Source organism: Capricornis sumatraensis, chromosome 23 (assembly GCF_032405125.1).
Source record: "Capricornis sumatraensis isolate serow.1 chromosome 23, serow.2, whole genome shotgun sequence".
NCBI classification, from domain to species: Eukaryota; Metazoa; Chordata; class Mammalia; order Artiodactyla; family Bovidae; genus Capricornis; species Capricornis sumatraensis.
Genome location: NC_091091.1, coordinates 47,280,960 through 47,299,062, shown reverse-complemented (window position 1 = coordinate 47,299,062; position 18,103 = coordinate 47,280,960). Strand labels below are relative to the sequence as shown.

Below are 18,103 nucleotides of genomic sequence, written 5' to 3'. Positions count from 1 at the left end.
TTGCCACAAGGAGTATGATTCCAGGGTCTAATGTTTTGTTGTTGTTGTTGTTGTTTTATAAAAATACACATTATTTTAAAAGGGAATCTATGCTTTAATAGCAGTCTCTGAAAAGAGAAGTCAGTGCCTCCTCGAGTGTCTACCAATGACACTGATGGGTTCCAACGCTGGAGGAAAAAAGGGGCTGAATCAGCCTTACTGATGTTGTAACACACGTGTCACCTCCCTACAGGAATGAGAGACCCGCCCTGGGGTGGAGGGCGCCCCAGCTTTCCTGTTCCCCTTGCTCTGTGCGGATGAAGACAAGAGCAGATGGACACATGGGGCACGCGGGGGCGCCTGAATGGCAGCTGTCTATCTGCAGCGTCTCTCCCGTCTCCCCGTCTCCCTTGTCTCCCCTCGTCTCCAGCGTCTCCCCTCGTCTCCAGCGTCTCTCCCCGTCTCCAGCGTCTCTCCCCTTCTCCAGCGTCTCTCCCGTCTCCAGCATCTCTCCCTGTCTCTGCATCTCTCGTCTCTCTGGAAGCTTCTCTCACTAGCTGCCTGACCGCCTCCCACCCCGCTCCTTATCCGATGGCTCTCCTCGCTCCTGTTCCACCCGGATCCCTCTGCACACACAGAACCTGTTCGGTCCCCGCAGAGCTGTGCCCATGTCTCTGCCCTGCTCCCCACGCCCCTCCTGTTCAGGCTCCTGTACCCAGTTAACCAGGAAACCTGAATACAGCTCTTGGAAATGGAATCACATTTTCCTGCTAGGATGTGGAAGCCTCCCACAGAAGGAAGGGGGGAACCTAACATTAAAGGTGAATTTTCCAGATCTAATTTCCCAGGCAGAACAACTAAAAATGCTTGCTTCTTCCCTTGTTCACCACTAAACACGCTCATGTTAAAACAGCCTTGTGGGCAAGAACAAAATAAAAACAAGCTCTTTAAAAATTTTAATAGCCTCTGCTTCCTTCCAGAAAACAATCAATTACAGTCGAGAAGGAAACATGAAGAAAACAAACAAACAAACCCTCAGTGATTTTTTCTTCCGCACAGCATGAGACACTGCAAACAGTTATACATAAAGCTGTCATGGTCTCTCACCATGAGCAAAAGAGGAAACCTGAGAGTCAGATCCTCTGCCTTGAGAAAACACAATACGCAGAGCCTTGACCTTAAAAAAAATCATTATGAAGTGATTATTTGTTCCCTAAAAGGATTAGCTGCTTTACAAAAGGATTATCTACAGACTTCTAGAAGGTATTAAGCTTAGCCAGTGTTTATAAACCATGATTCAGATTAACATAACTTTTCAGGAATATATTAATATGTAATACAGGGTGTACTTGGAGACAAAAATAACCCTTGGCTCAGTGCAAACCTTGCAGCATGAGCGCCAGTGTTTGGGGATGCCCTCGGAGCCTCAACTCTCCTCTTGCTTCTCAGCATCCCGCTTAGGTGCACCATGAGTGGTTCAAAGTGCTCCACCTCCGAGGGCAGGATCCCACCTCCCCGCCCCGCCCTCCAAGCACCTACAGCCCAGTTTTGACAGGGAGGTGGCCCAGGCTGCAAGCATCAATCCTACCAGGACTGACGGACTCTTCAGGGTAAGCCATGGATCCAGGGATGTCCTGAAACGGCGGGCAGAGGGCGCAGCTGCGAGAGTCCAGTAGCAGCAACGCCCAGCAGCCCCACAGGCCACATCCTTGCTGAGAGCTTTCGGTGGCCCTGCCTTGACTGTCGGAGAAGGCAATGGCACCCCACTCCAGTACTCTTGCCTGGAAAATCCCATGGATGGAGGAGCCTGGTAGGCTGCAGTCCATGAGGTCGCTAAGAGTTGGACACAACTGAGCGACTTCACTTTCACTTTTCACTTCCCTGCATTGGAGAAGGAAATGGCGACCCACTCCAGTGTTCTTGCCTGGAGAATCCCAGGGATGGGTGAGCCTGGTAGGAGGCCGTCGATGGGGTCGCACAGAGTCGGACACGACTGAAGCGACTTAGCAGCAGCAGCAGCAGCCTTGACTGTGGTTCAGACTGTGAGCCTGGGCCCTGCCCCTTTTCTGAAAGTTTATCCAGCCTTCCCAGTGATTCCAAGGACCACTCTGTAACCTTCTGCCAGTTCCTTTTCTCAATTCTGTGCTGTTACAACTAAAAGCCACAACTAACACACCCAGGATAGTAAAAGAATAAAGGTCCCTCACCAACACCTTCCTCGTTGGAAGGACTGATACTAAAGCTTAAGCTCCAATCCTTTGGCCACCTGAAGCAAAGAGCCGACTCATTGGGAAAGACCCTGATGATGGGAAAGACTGAAGGCAGGAGGAGAAGGGGATGACAGAGGATGAGATGGTTGGATGGCATCACTGACTCAATGGACACGAGTTTGAGCAAACTCAGGTAGATAGTGAAGGGCAGGGAAGCCTGGTGTGCTTTGGTCCATGGGGGTCGCAAACAGCTGGACACGACTTCATGACTGAACAACAAGAACCAATACCTACTCTTTGGAAAGGACTGGTCATTCTTCTCTGCATAAGTGGGGCTAACCTGTATGACCAATGGAATATGGCAGGAAAGACCTTGTGATTTCTGAGGCTAGGTCTTAAAAGATATTTCAACTTCTGCTTCGCTTTCTCTGGGACCACTGTCTTGGGGGAAACCAGCTGCCCCTCATGAGGACGCTCAAGTGGTCTTTTGTATGTCTCCACATGGGAAGGAACTGTGGCCTCCAACCCACAGCCAACACCAGCTTGCCAGCCATGGAAGTGGGTCTTCCAGCTCCAGCCAAGCCTCAGATATGCTAGCTTCAGATAGGTGTGTATGTTCAGTTGCTCAGTCATGTCCGACTCTCTGTGACCCTATGGACTGTAGCCTACCAGGCTCCTCTGTCCACGGGATTTTCCCACCAAGAATACTGGAGTGATTTGCCATTTCCTCCTCCAGGGGATCTTCTTGACCCAGGGATCGAACCCATGTCTCCTGCATTGCAGGCAGATTCTTTACTGCTGAGCCACTGAAGAAGACCCTCAGACAGGTGAGAGGAGACAAAATTGCCAACTCTGTTCTGGAGCTTGGAAAACTGAGGTCTATGCCAAAGGCTACATTTGGCACAGACCTTATATCACAGAACCACCTTATCAGTGCCGGGGAGTGTGCATTGCAAAGTAGCCCAGGGACTCCTCTGAAGGCCTCTGCTTAAAACAGCAAGGGTGCTGAGAGCTGAGGTTTTCTGGCTTTGCTCATTCATTAGCACAGCTACTTTCTAGCAAGCTCAGCTACAGTTGTACCAATGCTCCATCACTTCTGGATGTAAAAATGATACATTGTCAATAGTTTTTAGGGAAGATGAAAGCACCAAGATGACTGGGTCAGAGCCAATGTTTCCATGTTCTGTAACCAAATGGGACCCTACTGAACATCTCACCCAAGCTGTCCTGGTTAATCTTGCAGTTTTTATTACTTAGGTCATGAAATAGCCCCTGAACACAGAAAGGGAAGTCGGACAGAGGGGAACAGGCCGGCTGTAGGCTGACGGTGAAATCCTACTGACAATAGCTGTTTAGCCACTCAGTCCTGTCCAACTGTTTGCAACACCATGGACTGTATCTGGCCAGGATCCTCTGCCCATGGGATTTCCCAGGCAAGAATACTGGAGTGGGTTGCCAAATTCTTCTCCAGGAGATCTTCCTGACCTAGGGATCAAACCCATGTCTCCTGCATTGGCAGACAGATTCTTTACCACTGAGCCACCAAACCTATGCTTGTGCCAAATCACACATCTCAAGAACACCTGGTCCCCCTGCCCTGTCCTTCCTGACGAAGAACCAGGTCTGTGACCCTATAAAAGTTAGCCACACAGTCACGTCTAACTCTTTGCGATACCATGGACTGTAGCCCACCAGGCTCCTCTGTCCATGGAATTCTCCAGGCAAGAATACTGGAGTGGCTTGCCATTTCCTTCTCCAGTGACCCTATCACTCATCCCCATTTCCAGCCCAAATTCTTTCTTGATAAAAACGCTTAGGAGTTCGTTCCCACATGTTCCTTTGATTTGTTCAGACACGCAGTTTCCCAGAGACATGGCCCGCCTCACACCATGGTTAATTATATTTTTTATGCATCTTGACACAGTATTTAAACCTCCACCCAAAGGCTCCTTGTACTCGTCATGGACATTTTCCAGCTTAAGCCTCCTGCAGGGAAACATTCCCCTCCAGTCAGACCAGACAGTGCCGCATTTACACAGACTTTATCCGGATCTGTGCTGCTCGATTAAGGGGCTGAGCTCCTATTGACCAGAAATCAGGCTGGGTGGGGTGAGGGCAAGGGAGCAAGTGCCCCACCTGAAGGTCAGCTCCAATCCCAGGTTCATCCAGACCCTGCCAGAGGCAACAGGAAGTGAAATGCGTGTTGTTTGAACTTTGCATTAAAGAAAGACCACAACTCCAACACTAGGGTATCTCAATAGAATTTTTCCCGACCTGGAAACTCTCCATGGAGCTGTTAGGACTAATTCAAAATGATTCTCCAATCAGGAGCAATTGGGCAAATCGTTCTGGTATTCGGTTCTCCCGGGCTTGTACCCTTCAGCCCTGGGTATCTGCGGTCCTGTGGGCAGGGTCTCTCCCATGGCCACTGGTGGGCGGGTGGGAGGGGGGGGTGGCCTGTTCCTGGAAGTCCCTCCCCCGGCCTCCTCACGTGATGAGGCAATCGGGTCTTTTTTATTTTTTGGAGACTGGACAACAGCAGGCAGGGGACAATGGGCATTTCTTGGATCAGCTTGGCTGTTACTCATTTCAAAGGAATGGCATGCCGGCGGTGAAGTGCCAGGTCCCAGGGCCGCTGGCCCAGGCAGGCGTGCAGCAGGCAGGAAAGCTGCCCAAGGCACGAGGCCACAGCCGCTGCCACCTGTGGGCCCTCATTCCACAGTGTGAGTGTCCCCGACGCAGGAGGGTGAGCTCAGCGGGGCTTGGGGTTCTGGAAAAAAGAAGCGCCCGGGATGGAAGTGAGGATAGGGAAACATGACAGCCCAGTGGGGAGGAGGGGACAAGGCCACTGGGTGACCCTGCCACCCTCCCCATCTGGCCTTAAGAGTCCAGCCTCCTTCAGACGTTAAGGTTGGGAACAGAGTCCTAGGAATCTGGGTTCACTGCCAGAGAGATGGGCTCTTGAAAGAGAGCCTGGCAGAACTGAAGTTCTGTGGGGTGAGGGGGGAGGGACAGCGACTCAGCCATTAACACCCAGTGGAAATGGGGACCCCGTGAACACAGTGCTCTGGGTCAACGGGAAGGCAGGCAGGTGTGGGAGGCCCTCTTGGTCCCGCAGGGGTGACACCAGGACCCTGGGGGCAGCCCCCTGGCCACTCATGGTCCCCCAAGTGAGGCTGAGCTGTGTGCCACTGGCCTCTGAGGGGAATCCTGGGGGCAGACAGACAGACAGACAGACACGGAAGCCCAGGCCCCAGGTAAAGGCTGCAAGGGCAGGATCTGTACAGTCTATTCAGCACTGGAGCCCCAGCACCCAGTAGGTCTCTCCCATTCATGTTTACTGAATGATGAGTGGATGTATGCATGTACATGACTATGAGTCTCCTGGGGCTTACAGCTGCAGGGAGGAATGCCCACCCCAACCTCAACCATCACCACCACCATCACCACTGCCATCACCATCATCACCATCACCACCACGATCACCCTCATCACCACCACGATCACCACCACCATCACCATCATCACCACCACCATCACCACCACCATCACCACCATCACCACCACCATCACCACCACCATCACCATCATCACCACCATCACCACCACGATCACCATCATCACCACCATCACCACCACCATCACCACCATCACCCTCATCACCACCACCATCACCACCACCATCACCACCACGATCACCATCATCACCCTCATCACCACCACGATCACCACCACCATCACCATCATCACCGTCATCACCACCACCATCACCCTCATCACCACCACCATCACCACGATCACCACCACGATCACCCTCATCACCACCACGATCACCATCACCACCACCACGATCACCACCACCATCACCATCATTACCCTCATCACCACCACCATCACCACGATCACCACCACGATCACCCTCATCACCACCACGATCACCATCATCACCACCACGATCACCACCATCACCATCATCACCCTCATCACCACCACCATCACCACGATCACCACCACGATCACCATCACCACCACCACGATCACCACCACCATCACCATCATCACCATCATCACCACCACCATCACCATCATCACCACCACGATCACCACCACCATCACCACGATCACCACCATCACCATCATCACCACCACGATCACCACCACCATCACCACGATCACCACCACGATCACCACCACCATCACCACGATCACCACCACGATCACCCTCATCACCACCATCACCATCATCACCACCACCATCACCACCACCATCACCACCATCACCACCATCACCACCACCATCACCATCATCACCACCATCACCATCATCACCACCACGATCACCATCATCACCACCATCACCATCATCACCACCATCACCACCATCACCACCATCACCACCATCACCACCACCATCACCACCATCACCATCATCACCACCACGATCACCACCACCATCACCACGATCACCATCATCACCACCACCATCACCACCATCACCACCATCACCACGATCACCACCACCATCACCGTCATCACCACCATGATCACCCTCATCACCACCACGATCACCACCACCATCACCATCATCACCACCATCACCACCACCATCACCACCATCACCACCATCACCACCATCACCATCACCATCATCACCGTCATCACCATCATCACCACCATCACCACCACGATCACCATCACCACCACCACCACCCTCACACTGCCAGGAACCAACCCTCCAATGTTTACTTGGTTTAGTCCTCCTCGTTCCAAAACTGTCATCTTTTAAAAAGCAACACTTGAAACTGGCCCCCAGGGAGTCCCCAACACCTCGTCATGGGTCAGTCTATCCAAGACCTCTCATTTAGGATGGAAGTGGCTGCAGCAGGACTGAAAGAGGAGCAGAACACAAACAAAGGAGATTCCCGAAGATTCCAGCCACCCTCAGGGCAGCACCCAGGGCTGGTGCCCTCCCCATGATGGTTCCATTTTGGTCCTGTGAGCCATGGGGATCAGGTAACACCTCAACCCCACTGTCATCCCTGCAAGGCATTGGTGCTTCTTCTCCACCTGCCAGGGCAGCCACAGTGCCACCCACTGCCCTCTGCCATCACGGAAAGTCCTGACCTCATTCCTGGGCCCCCGAAAAAAGCCCCGACTTTTTCCACCCAGCTACAGGTTGGGATTCCCTGGGGAGCTTTGTAAGAAATGCAGCTCCTGACCTCACAATATGCAGTGGGCTCTAGGACCTGCCCTGTGACTCAGAGGCATGGCCTCACTGGAAAAGACCACCCAGAGACTCTCCTGCCCCCTGCCCACCACTCCCAGTACACATTCATCATCAGCGCTCCCCTTCCTCAGAACTCTTTTTTGCCTCCCCCAGCCCAAGACGGAGCCCAAGTCCACCCACTAATTCTAAGACCATTCCTGGGTAGGCCCTAGGGATCCTCCCCTCCTCTCCCTGAATGGTCCACCCTCTTCCCTTCCCCTGAAGGCCCCAGCTGCTCCCCCCTGAAGGGTACAGTGGTTTGAGGGGAGCTCCTCCATCCCCGACCCCTGGCAGTACGCAGGGCCCCAGACTGGACAATCAGAATAGGGTGAACCCTGCCCCTCAAAGTGCAAGCTTTTAGCGCGGCAAGTGACCGAGGCCTGGTGCATCAGAGCCAAGGAGACTCACTCTGGAGTCCACGGCCTCACCTGCTCGGGCAGGGGGTGGGGCTCTCTCCTGCAGGGATGATGGATAGGAGGCTGCTGGAGACACAGGAGGAAGAGCCTGTCCCAAGAAGGAGGAAGTGGTGGGGCCTTGCTGGCGATGCTGAACCACAGGATCCCCAACCTTCAGTTACGTAAGTCGGTGAGGCCCCTCGTGAGATGAACTGTGCTCCTGTCTCTGACACCCCAAGATCCCTGATCATACAGAGCCTGCCTCTCCCAGCCTGCGGGGCAACCTCACACCTTCCTCTGCCCTGGGGCCCCCGGAAGTCCGGGCGGAGGGTGGGGCTGGGTGGAAGAAAGGCAGAGCACCACCCTGAGGTCCAGACTCTCTAGCAGACCCTCCCACAGCCGGGAGGCCGCAGCCGCATCAGCCACGGAAGTTGTTTCCTCTGCCCCACCACCAGGAGCCCCCTCCTGGAGAGGGTGGTGGCCGCAGGGCGGTGGCACGCCCACCCACATCCTGGGGACAGGCGCCCTGGCTGGGGGCGGGGGGCCCAGTGGACCCTCAACCAGACTCAGAGTGGAGGCTGCAAGGAGCTCATTGCGGAAGGCACAGCCCGCTCAGGCTGCGCCTTTCCAGGGAGACCCAGGGACTCATCTCACGGGAGCCTAACCAGTGTCCCATATCAGAGGCGACAGGGGCTGAGCCCCAAGTGACTGGACACCAGTCACCCCACAGGCCTCCCTGCACACTGCAGCCATCGATTAGGCAACAGCGACACCCACACAGCCAAGCCATCCCCACTCTGTCGTTCGGGCCATCAGCTCAGAAGTCACCCCGGGAAGCACGGCCACACTCCCCACCTAGAGGGCCTGGAAACAGCACATGGAACCTGGCTGCACCAGTCTCCAGAATACCAGTCACGAAAGAAAGTGCCATCTCTGTCCAGCACTTACAGATCATCGCCACACTGAAACAAGCAAACAAACGAAAAACAAAAGAGAAGAAGGAAATCCTCAGTGCAGCAAGGTAGCTAGGACTGCCGCCACTGACTCCTGCCCAGCTGCCCATTCACTCAGGATGTGCGTTTCAACACGATGCATAATAAGTCATCTGCTAAACAAGAGCATGCCAGGCACAAGAAGCACATGTGTGACTGACCGCCTTCTGAAATACCGCCTGGCTGCAGCTGGCCGGGCCCCAACCACACCCAGAGGGCCAGGCCGGCGAGGCTTAGGCCAGGCCGACAGAAGAGGCAGGCCTGGGAGTGAGGCGGGAGTCTCCCCCACTCCAGGCTCTGCTGGGAGCAGGAACATTCGACTCCTGGCAAAACAGACAGATAGGCTGGGCTTTCAGGTGATGGAAGTAGATGAGGGGCCTCCATTCCCCGAGACCCCAAAGCATGACCAGGGGGTCAGATACGGGAGGGAGGGGAAGGGGTCAGCCTACCCCTTCTCTCATGAGAACACGAGAAGGAGTCTCGGTCCGAGTCGGGACGTGGTCCCGGGAATGGGCATCGTGACCCCGGCAAGTCTTAAGATGTTCACTGGCGTGCAGGCATCGCCCTTTCACTCTAAACGGGGAGATCACGTGGGTCCCCAACCTCCTCAAACAGATAAAGCCTAAAACAAAAAGGGCAGAATTGGCGCTGTCTTTTAGTTCCCTCTTTACGGAGTGTTTTTTTCCAATTATGATTTATCACAGGTTATTGAATACGGTTCTCTGTGCTGTACAGCAGGACTTTGCTGATTATCCATCCTACAAATAATACTTGGCATCTGCGAACCCCAAACTCCTACTCCGTCTATCCCTTCACCCCCTTCTCCCTGAGAAAGTGCCAGGCTGTCCTCTCTGCGAGTCACTTTCTGTCTCACGGATCAGTGCACTTGCGGCATAGTTTAGAGTCCACATCAGACACAGCCCGGACGCCGGTAAGAGGCTGGGGAAGGCCAAGCTCTTCCGTCTGTTTGGTTCCAGCCTCCCCACCCCTGGACCCCAGGTCTCCTGAGTCACCCGCCGTTCCCCAGAGAGGTCATGCCACTTCTCACCGCTGGGCAAGCACAGGGAAGTCCCTCTGTCTGGAATGTTCTAGGCCTGTTGGCCGCCAAGAAAACATTCTTGAAAACGATGCCTGCTTGTTGCCGAAGCTCTTCCAGGCCCCACTTCACAAGCCGGTCGCAGCAACTCTGCTCTGCCTCTGCAGCCATGCTTGCATTATACACGCCCTGGAAATGACCAAGTTTGCCCTCCTATGGGTGGAGGGCAGGGGACTCCGACCTCCAGGATCTAATGCCTGACGATGTGAGGTGGAGCTGATGCAATAATTACAGAAATAAAGTGCACAGTAAATGCAATGCCCTTGAATCATCCCCAAACCATTCCCCACTTCCCACTTACAGAAAAACTGTCTTCCAGGAAACCTGGTCCCAAAGAGGTTGGGGACCACTGGACTATAGGGTGCCCACAGGACAGGTGTCATGATTACTTTGTAATGCCAGTGTTAAGCCCAATTTGAGTATACCACAGATACTCAATAAATGTTTACATCCCCATTGGTCCCGTCCATACCACCTTACAGACTACTTCCCAATACTACCCACATTTGATGAAAACCAAGAAAGTTCCTTTGAAAGAATATTGTTGGCTGGCTAAGAATAGGCCTAGCTTGGTGCAATTCTGTGCAAAATTATTAAATTTCTGGCTCTTGCATCTTTATATTATGTTGAGCCAAAATCAGGATTTTGCTCCAAGGAATTTAAATGAGCAGACTGATACCATCTCCAATACATGACTGAGCTTCAGCTGATGTTCGCAACACGGCTGAAAAGTAATTTGTTGAATTACTGATGCACTTAATAAAGTGCTGCCAAAAGCTCAGAAGGAGAGGGTGCTGAGCCAACTGCACTTGAACTTGAAGGGGTGACTCTTTCAAAGCATTTTTATGTCCAGGACTTAAATGTTCAGCTGTTTATAAAACTAAGGCCACTTTCAGAGCCAGAAAAACCGCCTACTGAAGAAAAGTGTCCATCACAAGGAATAATTTTACTAGTAACCAGGCAGGTTTTGAGAGGACTTGAAATAACATGGTTGCAAAGGAGAGTTTCTTTTGATTACCCAACGTCTTAGCGAAACTAAGATGGGTTTATTTGTACATGGTTAAGAAGTTAAAATATTTTAATCTCCTTGGAAGAGCACTTCGGTGTCTAGTAGTCACTAAACCAAGTGCCCTAAGGCAACAGTTTCAGGGCCCAAACTGAGTTACTGCAAACCCTTGAATGTCATAAAAGGACACACATATTCTGGCTTCTGGTTAACTCACACTGATTCCCCACCCCTGTCCCCCTGGAATTGTGAGACAGTTTCTCCTTCTGAGATTCGGTGAGCTTGGTCTAACTGGTAGCCCCGTGCTTAAAGGCAGTGACAGGTCACCATTTTGATCTCTGAAACCACCTGAGACTACACCCTGGAATTTAATTCCTGCCTACAGGTACCTAGATCCGGGCCTCCTATTCTGGATTGAAAGGGAGTTTGGAGGCCTCCTTAGATGACAACTGGAAGATAAAAGCTCAGTATCTGAGTCTCTCTGTCTCTCTGCTTTGTACCAAGTGCATTAGTATAAAACGGCTATGAGCAGGCCAGCCCTGGGAAAACTGTCAGAAAAACCGACCCTTGGTATCCTCAGAGCCCCTCCTGAGCCATATGTCAAACAACAAAAGAAAAGCTTTCTTCCATGACAAACATCCAGACAGACTGGTGAGTGAGGTGGGGCGGAGCAGGGGAGGATGGCCTATGACATCAAGTCATGGAAGTGGGTGCCCCACTTCAAGACCAGCCTTTGGAATGGGAGCAGAAAGCAAGGCTGGAGCTCCCACAGTTTAACAGGGAGCCTGCTGCGCCAGGAGCCTGCACCAACCAGACTCTGCGTCCGCCAACTCCCAGGGCCCTCGTGCATGTTGGCCAAACAGTCATGGCCAAGTCTGCTGGAAGCCAACTGAACTCAGCCGAGCTGACCCGTGGGAGCCCCAGCCCAGGGACACTGCCTGAAGACACCAAGTCCCTTTGGGGCGAGGGATAAAATAAAAAGGCTGAGTCCAAAGGTCACTCAGGACAACACATTGTAACCAAGTAGCTAGGCGACGGGAATATTCACAATTCCCGGCCTAGGAGTAAAATGGAACTCGTTGGCTCTCGAGTGCAAATATCAGTGACTAAAGTTACGACCAACCTGGAGAGCACATTCAAAAGCAGAGATATTACTTTGCCGACTAAGGTCCGTCTAGTCAAGGCTATGAGTGGTCATGTATGGATGTGAGAGTTGGACTGTGAAGAAGGCTGAGTGCCGAAGAATTGATGCTTTTGAACTGTGGTGTTGGAGAAGACTCTTGAGAGTCCCTTGGACTGCAAGGAGATCCAACCAGTCCATTCTGAAGGAGATCATCCCTGAGTGTTCTTTGGAAGGAATGATGCTAAAGCTGAAACTCCAATACTTTGGCCACCTCATGCGAAGAGTTGACTCATTGGAAAAGACTCTGATGCTGGGAGGGATTGGGGGCAGGAGGAGAAGGGGACGACAGAGGATGAGATGGCTGGATGGCATCACCGACTTGATGGACATGAGTTTGAGTGAACTCCGGGAGTTGGTGATGGACAGGGAGGCCTGGTGTGCTGCGATTCATGGGGTCGCAAAGAGTCGGACACGACTGAGCGACTGAACTGAATGTTTGGTTGGAAATGACCAAATAGATCTCAGACATTAATAACCAAAAATGACGCCTGCGTCTTAGACAGTGGACGTGGCGTGACTTGCTTTGAGGACACAGCAGATGCGTCCAAACAGAGATCAGAGCTCAGGTCATCTTGAGCCTGGCCATGAGGCGGTGCCATGACCCTCTGGCAAGCTCGCGCAGGTGATGGCAATCCATCCACGACAGCCCTGTTGGAGACGTGTGATCGCGCCCATTGCAAACAGGGAGGATCGCACTGGGAGGTGTGTTAAGTCACTCGCCCCTAACCGCAGCGCCCGGAGCCCCAGCCTTGACCCCGTCCCTCTGGTCCAGTCTGTGCTCTGAGCCCTGGGCTGGGCGCCTCCCAGTGATGAGCAGAGTCTGGGGCTTAGATGCACTGCTGGTTCTCAGACGGAGTGAAATGACTGCGAGCAGGGGAGAGACCTCAGCGTGAAGCCTCCTCCTCTGGCGCACTCTGGGGTCTGTCCACTTCCCTCAGAAGCCGGGCTCTTCTGGGAGCTCCGGGTACCTGGCGAGCATCCTTCATCCCTGGGGAGGATGACGCAGCCACGCACCTGCCGGGGGAGGGTGGCTGACGCTCAACACTCACTCCGGCACATCACACTTAATGCTGTTGGACCCCAGCCCCAGGGTCCAGACTAGCTTTCCTATCAATTCCTCATTCCCCACCCAATAAACATAACAGCAAATGCTTGCCCAAAACGCTTCTGGTTTTTAATCACATGAAAAGTGAAAGTGAAAGTGTTAATTGCTCAGTCATGTCCAACTCTTTGCATGACCCCAAGGACTGCAGCCTGCCAGGCTCCTCGGTCCGTGGAATTCTTTAACCAAGGACAATTTTTCCCCTTCTGTCCCCAAATTGAGTTTATATTTGTTCCAGGGAGAAAGAAAACATTGGCCCCTTTTTTGGTTCTCTCATCCAGGTTACATCCACTGGCTACACTAACATCACTGACTGGGGGATTTTTGCAGAAGGTAAAGCCTACAGTCAATGATGCGTTAATTGGCATTCTTGATTATACTTGAAACATATTTTAAAACACACATTGAAAAAATATATTTATTTGGTTCTTATTTTCTGGACATCAATATAAAAGGATATGCTGCTTTTTTGAAAGATAATGTTGAAAAAAAAATTTTTTTTTCATAAGCTTCGACAACTCCTTTGAAGTGTCTGAGGAGTTGAAAGAAAGACATCAGGCTCACATTTCTGGCTCTGAGCTGGGAGCTGTGTGAGTTCAAAGAGGCTGCGAACCACATCAAAACTCCTGGGTTCGAACACCTGGGTGGGGCAGCCCTTGATGGACGAGGTTTGGGGAACAGCAGCCAGACCGAGAGAAGCAAAGGAAGCCAGCATGGTAATCCCCAAACGAGGGCTCTCTTAGCCCGAACCCAGCAGACACTGCCCCCCACAACTGTGCGCCTGCATCTGTGAAATTCACCGAAACCCCTCCACCTCTGGTGCAGCGGATCTAAAACCCCATCCATCCAGAAGGTCATCCAGCAGTCTGCTATCGGAGAAAAATGTAAGTGACATGAAAGAGTGAGAAGTTACCTCTCCAGAGAAGCCTTCTGGTGTGTCTGGGGTCAGCACGTAAAAACAGCACACTAAAGGTGCCCATGAGCCTAATCGTCTTCTGGGTAGGCCTGGCACCCAGAGCGGACAGAGACGTGGCCCCTGTGATGACCCAGCAATGGGAGGCAGCCCAGCTGTGGATGGGGTCGGGGCCGGGGGGCTGCACCACCTGGACCAAGTGAGTAGTGTGAAATCGGTCAGCACCCTGGCGTTAGGAGGGGCTCAGAGATGACCCAGTGCCCACACGTCTCTCTCTGCAGAAAAGAAGTGTGAAGTTCTGAGGGTTTGGGGGGCAGTCCGTGGCTTCACAGCCTTTATTTCCTAGAATAAAGAAGCCCTTCTCTTGACTTGGGGCCACCCTAGTTCTAGGCCACACTGCTTCTTGACCCCGGCTTTGGCTGGCTTGCATCTTACACAGAGCCTGGTTTAATCCAGCCCGTGGACACAGGCTAATGTGCGTAAATGACTGCATCTCCGCCTCCCAGGCCACTCTAACACTCAAGAGTCAATGGTGTGTGTTAAAGAATGGATTGGTTCAAGGTGCACAGTTCATGTTATGAGATTAGAATACTAAATCACACAGATCTTACATCCTTGTTCAAATTATCACACAAAAAAAGTTAACTGGCATATCTTGCTGCATTGACTTGAAAGAGCACTTTGGATGGCATACAAAAGGTATGCTATGTATCTGTTAGAGTGGATTCTGCAAACACTAATGACCTTAGGTAGAGGGGTTAGGAATACTTTGTGGAGACCCAGGCATTTGAAGTGGGCCAAGGGGGAAGGAGATTCAGATGAGGAGGCTGAGCAGGCTCTACCTTCAAGGATCTGGAAAGCCTGGGGGTGCCTTCAGGGAGCATGGACCCATGGGTTCACTAGAAGGCAGGATGCCAAGGCAAGGAGTGAAGGTGAACTTGGAACACGCAGGTTTTTCCTAGTGATCATCAAATATTAAGAAGGCCAGTCTTTATCTTAATGGATATATTCGTTCCTGTTTTGACAGCAGAACCTCTATAATGGCAACTCAAACATTATAAATGGAAAAGACGTGCCAGATAAAGGAATGGAAAGCGACTTCCATGGTGTCCCGACTGCTCTGCAACTTGCCTCCTGGGGAGGCCATCTGAGGTCGCTTTGGTCCAAGTCAGACAGTCAGTTTAGCAAGTACGTTCAGCATCTCTAGAAGCACTGGCTGTCTGGTCCCTAGGCAGGCGTCTCTTCTCTCTCCATCAATGTTTAAAAAAAAGGGTGGCTGCCTATCAACCACAACAGACATCCCCTAAAAACACACAAACACCTCTACATCCTCAGACCAGTTCCTAAAATGTTTCCATTTGTCCACAGATGAGTTTCCAGAGCCTCCTGTCAGGTACCTGGCTGGGTGCTGAGAACACAGCATTTTCCTTGGGGCAATAACAATCCAGCCCATCTTCCCACAGCAGGATGGAGGCTGGTGTGATTAGAATGAAGGAAGCATTAGGCAGTGTTGGGCTGAGTGGGAGGTCCCAGGTGTGACTTGACACGTGTTGAGTTTGGGGGCATTTGCCATCCCAGAAGAAATGTCAAGTGGGTGCCTGAGCCTCGGACTCGCAGAGGACGGGCCTAGGATAGGACATGCTTCTGACCTGGAAGGAGGGAGTTTTGTTAAAAGCGGGCAGCTTGGCCTGGGGTGATGCCGCAGGAGAGACAAGCGCAGCGTAGAGGAGATCCATATCCATGTTTCAGCTCCACCACCAACCATCAACTGTGGTCAACTCCTCACACATCTGCCTTCAACACACCCCCTCTAAGGGACCCTGTGCCCCCACTCCACGGCCACTGCAGCCCCTCTCCGGGTGGATAATTTGCGCATGTGCACGCGCACACACACACACACACACACACACACACACATACACACACACACACACACACACACACATACACGGATGGACGGGAGGGGTAAAGCATGAGGACACGGAGCTCCGGAAGGCGTCCGCTGGCTTCCTTGGGGCACCGGCCAGGTCATCTCGGGGCCGGGGGAGGTCCCTCCATAAAGCTGAGAAGTGGCCCCCGCGCAGGGCTGTGGACCTGCCAGCAGCTTCACATCCTCTGCGCCTCCACAAGAGGCCTCCCAGTGACAGTCACAGGACCTCTTCATTCAGTGCCCACCACCCACGTGGCTGGGGACGCTGAGCGGCTACGGTTTTACATCTAAAACCGTCTGGATTCAGCCAAAGACCCAGCCTTCTACACGAGCAAATCTAGATCTTAGCTCTTGCTGACATGCGCAAAGTTTCCGGGGTGGGGGTGAGGGGGCAGTGGTTGGTTCACAAGCATGGCTGACACCAGTGAACAAAGGCCAGAGGTCACAGTCAGAGGCAGTGCCACCTCTGGGAAGGGCCTGTCCCACGTCACCACCTGGCTTTTTGCTCCCCAAAGCCTCCGAGCCTATCCTCAGAAAGCCTGGACTCCCAACGCTCTTTGCACACAGAGCACTGCCCCAGGCCATGAAGGCTGAGTGACCGCGCGGTCAGGACACCCACGCCCACCCCTCTGCACCCTCCTTCGGCTGAGAGCTCTGGTTCTGCAAAGGCTCAGCGCTCCCTTCACCCCACCATCCCACCCCACTCAGTTGAAATAGGCATAGGTCTTTATTTTGCAGAATCAGGATTTCACTGACCTTTGAGACACAAAGACCTCCAGGCACCCCAGGTCAAGGGACACTCAGGGTCAGGAGCTGGCTGGACAGTGGTACAGGGAACTTCTGAAACACCTGACCAGCCTTTGCTGGTTGTTATCCCACCCCATCACCTTTCTCTCTAGAACACAATTGAGGCACAATCCTCTTTCCTGGAGTTTCCCAGGTAGGAACTCTGGTAGAGTGGTCCTCATCTGAGATCCACGGCATAATTCTGCGAGTATAATTGTTTCACGTTTCTAGAAAGGCTTGCGGAGCCAGGAAGGAATTTAGGTCAAGTTCAGCGCGATCGCTCCAGGTTTGGCTCTGCCCCTCCATCCGAGGGGCTGTCCAGCCCTTCCCAGATGGTCCCGGGGAGCTGGCAGGCTTGGCTTTGTGCTGCGCTCCGGCCCAGGCGCTCTGACAGGTCACCCCGCGGACACCCCCAGCGCTCCCTGCCGCGTCTCTGAAGCCCCACAGCGGCACCCCACTCCCCTGCCCTCCCTGGGAAGGCCAGGGGCGCCCGGACAGCAGCCCACGCCGCTCGCGGAGTTGCTGCAACTCAGAGTCACTTTCTCCGAAGGGTCGGGTCTGACTCCTGCGTGCTGCAGCCCCCAACACACGCGCCGGCACCCCCTCTGGGTCTAGCCTGCCTTCACACACCTCGCCCTGTCGCCATCGCCACCCGCAGGCACACTCACTCTGCTGGTCCGTTTACCCAGAGGGAGCCCGAGAGAGCTGCCTACCTGCTCGCCAAGTTGGGCTGGGGAGGGACCACCCCGGGGGGGCCCGATGACCGGGGTCGCGCTCTCCCCCAGACGCCGGCACCGGGCAAGCTCCCGGGCCGGCAGAGACCCGGCTCCGGGACCCGGCACCCGGGCGCGGCCCCTCCTTCCCGCGGCGTCGGCCGAGGCGGTGTGTCCCCGGCCAGCTCGGGCCGCCCCGGGCGCACGGCCACCCGCAGGGGTTCGCGGGGGGGCCCCCGGTCCGCGCACCCTCGCGCGCACTCACCTCCCGGGAGCCGGGGCGCTCGCGCCGATCCCGCCGCCGCCGCCGCGGCGACTCCGCATCTCCCGGGGCGCCCGCCCGCCGCCCTCCGGGGCGCCCCGCCGTCCCCGCCGTCCCCGCCGGGCGCGCAGGAGGCTCGTGGGGACGCGCGGAGGCCGCGGGGTCCGGGCGCCGCCTGCGCCGCCGCCGCCGCCGAGCAGGAAATTTGTGGGGCCGGGTCCCCGCCGCCGCCGCCGCCTCCTCCGCGCCGCTGGCTCGGGCTCCGCGGCG

General features: G+C 53.9%; 1 protein-coding gene across 1 annotated transcript in view; it reads right to left on the bottom strand.

Moving 5' to 3' along the window:
* PTPRE (protein tyrosine phosphatase receptor type E) overlaps positions 1-17,883 on the bottom strand; it is a 179,547-nt gene extending 161,664 nt beyond the window's left edge. Inside the window, exon 1 of the mRNA XM_068961457.1 lies at positions 17,837-17,883. The gene's annotated coding sequence lies outside the window, so the exon portion shown is untranslated. The remainder of the gene's footprint in view (positions 1-17,836) is intronic.
* Between the last annotated feature and the right edge of the window lie 220 nt (positions 17,884-18,103).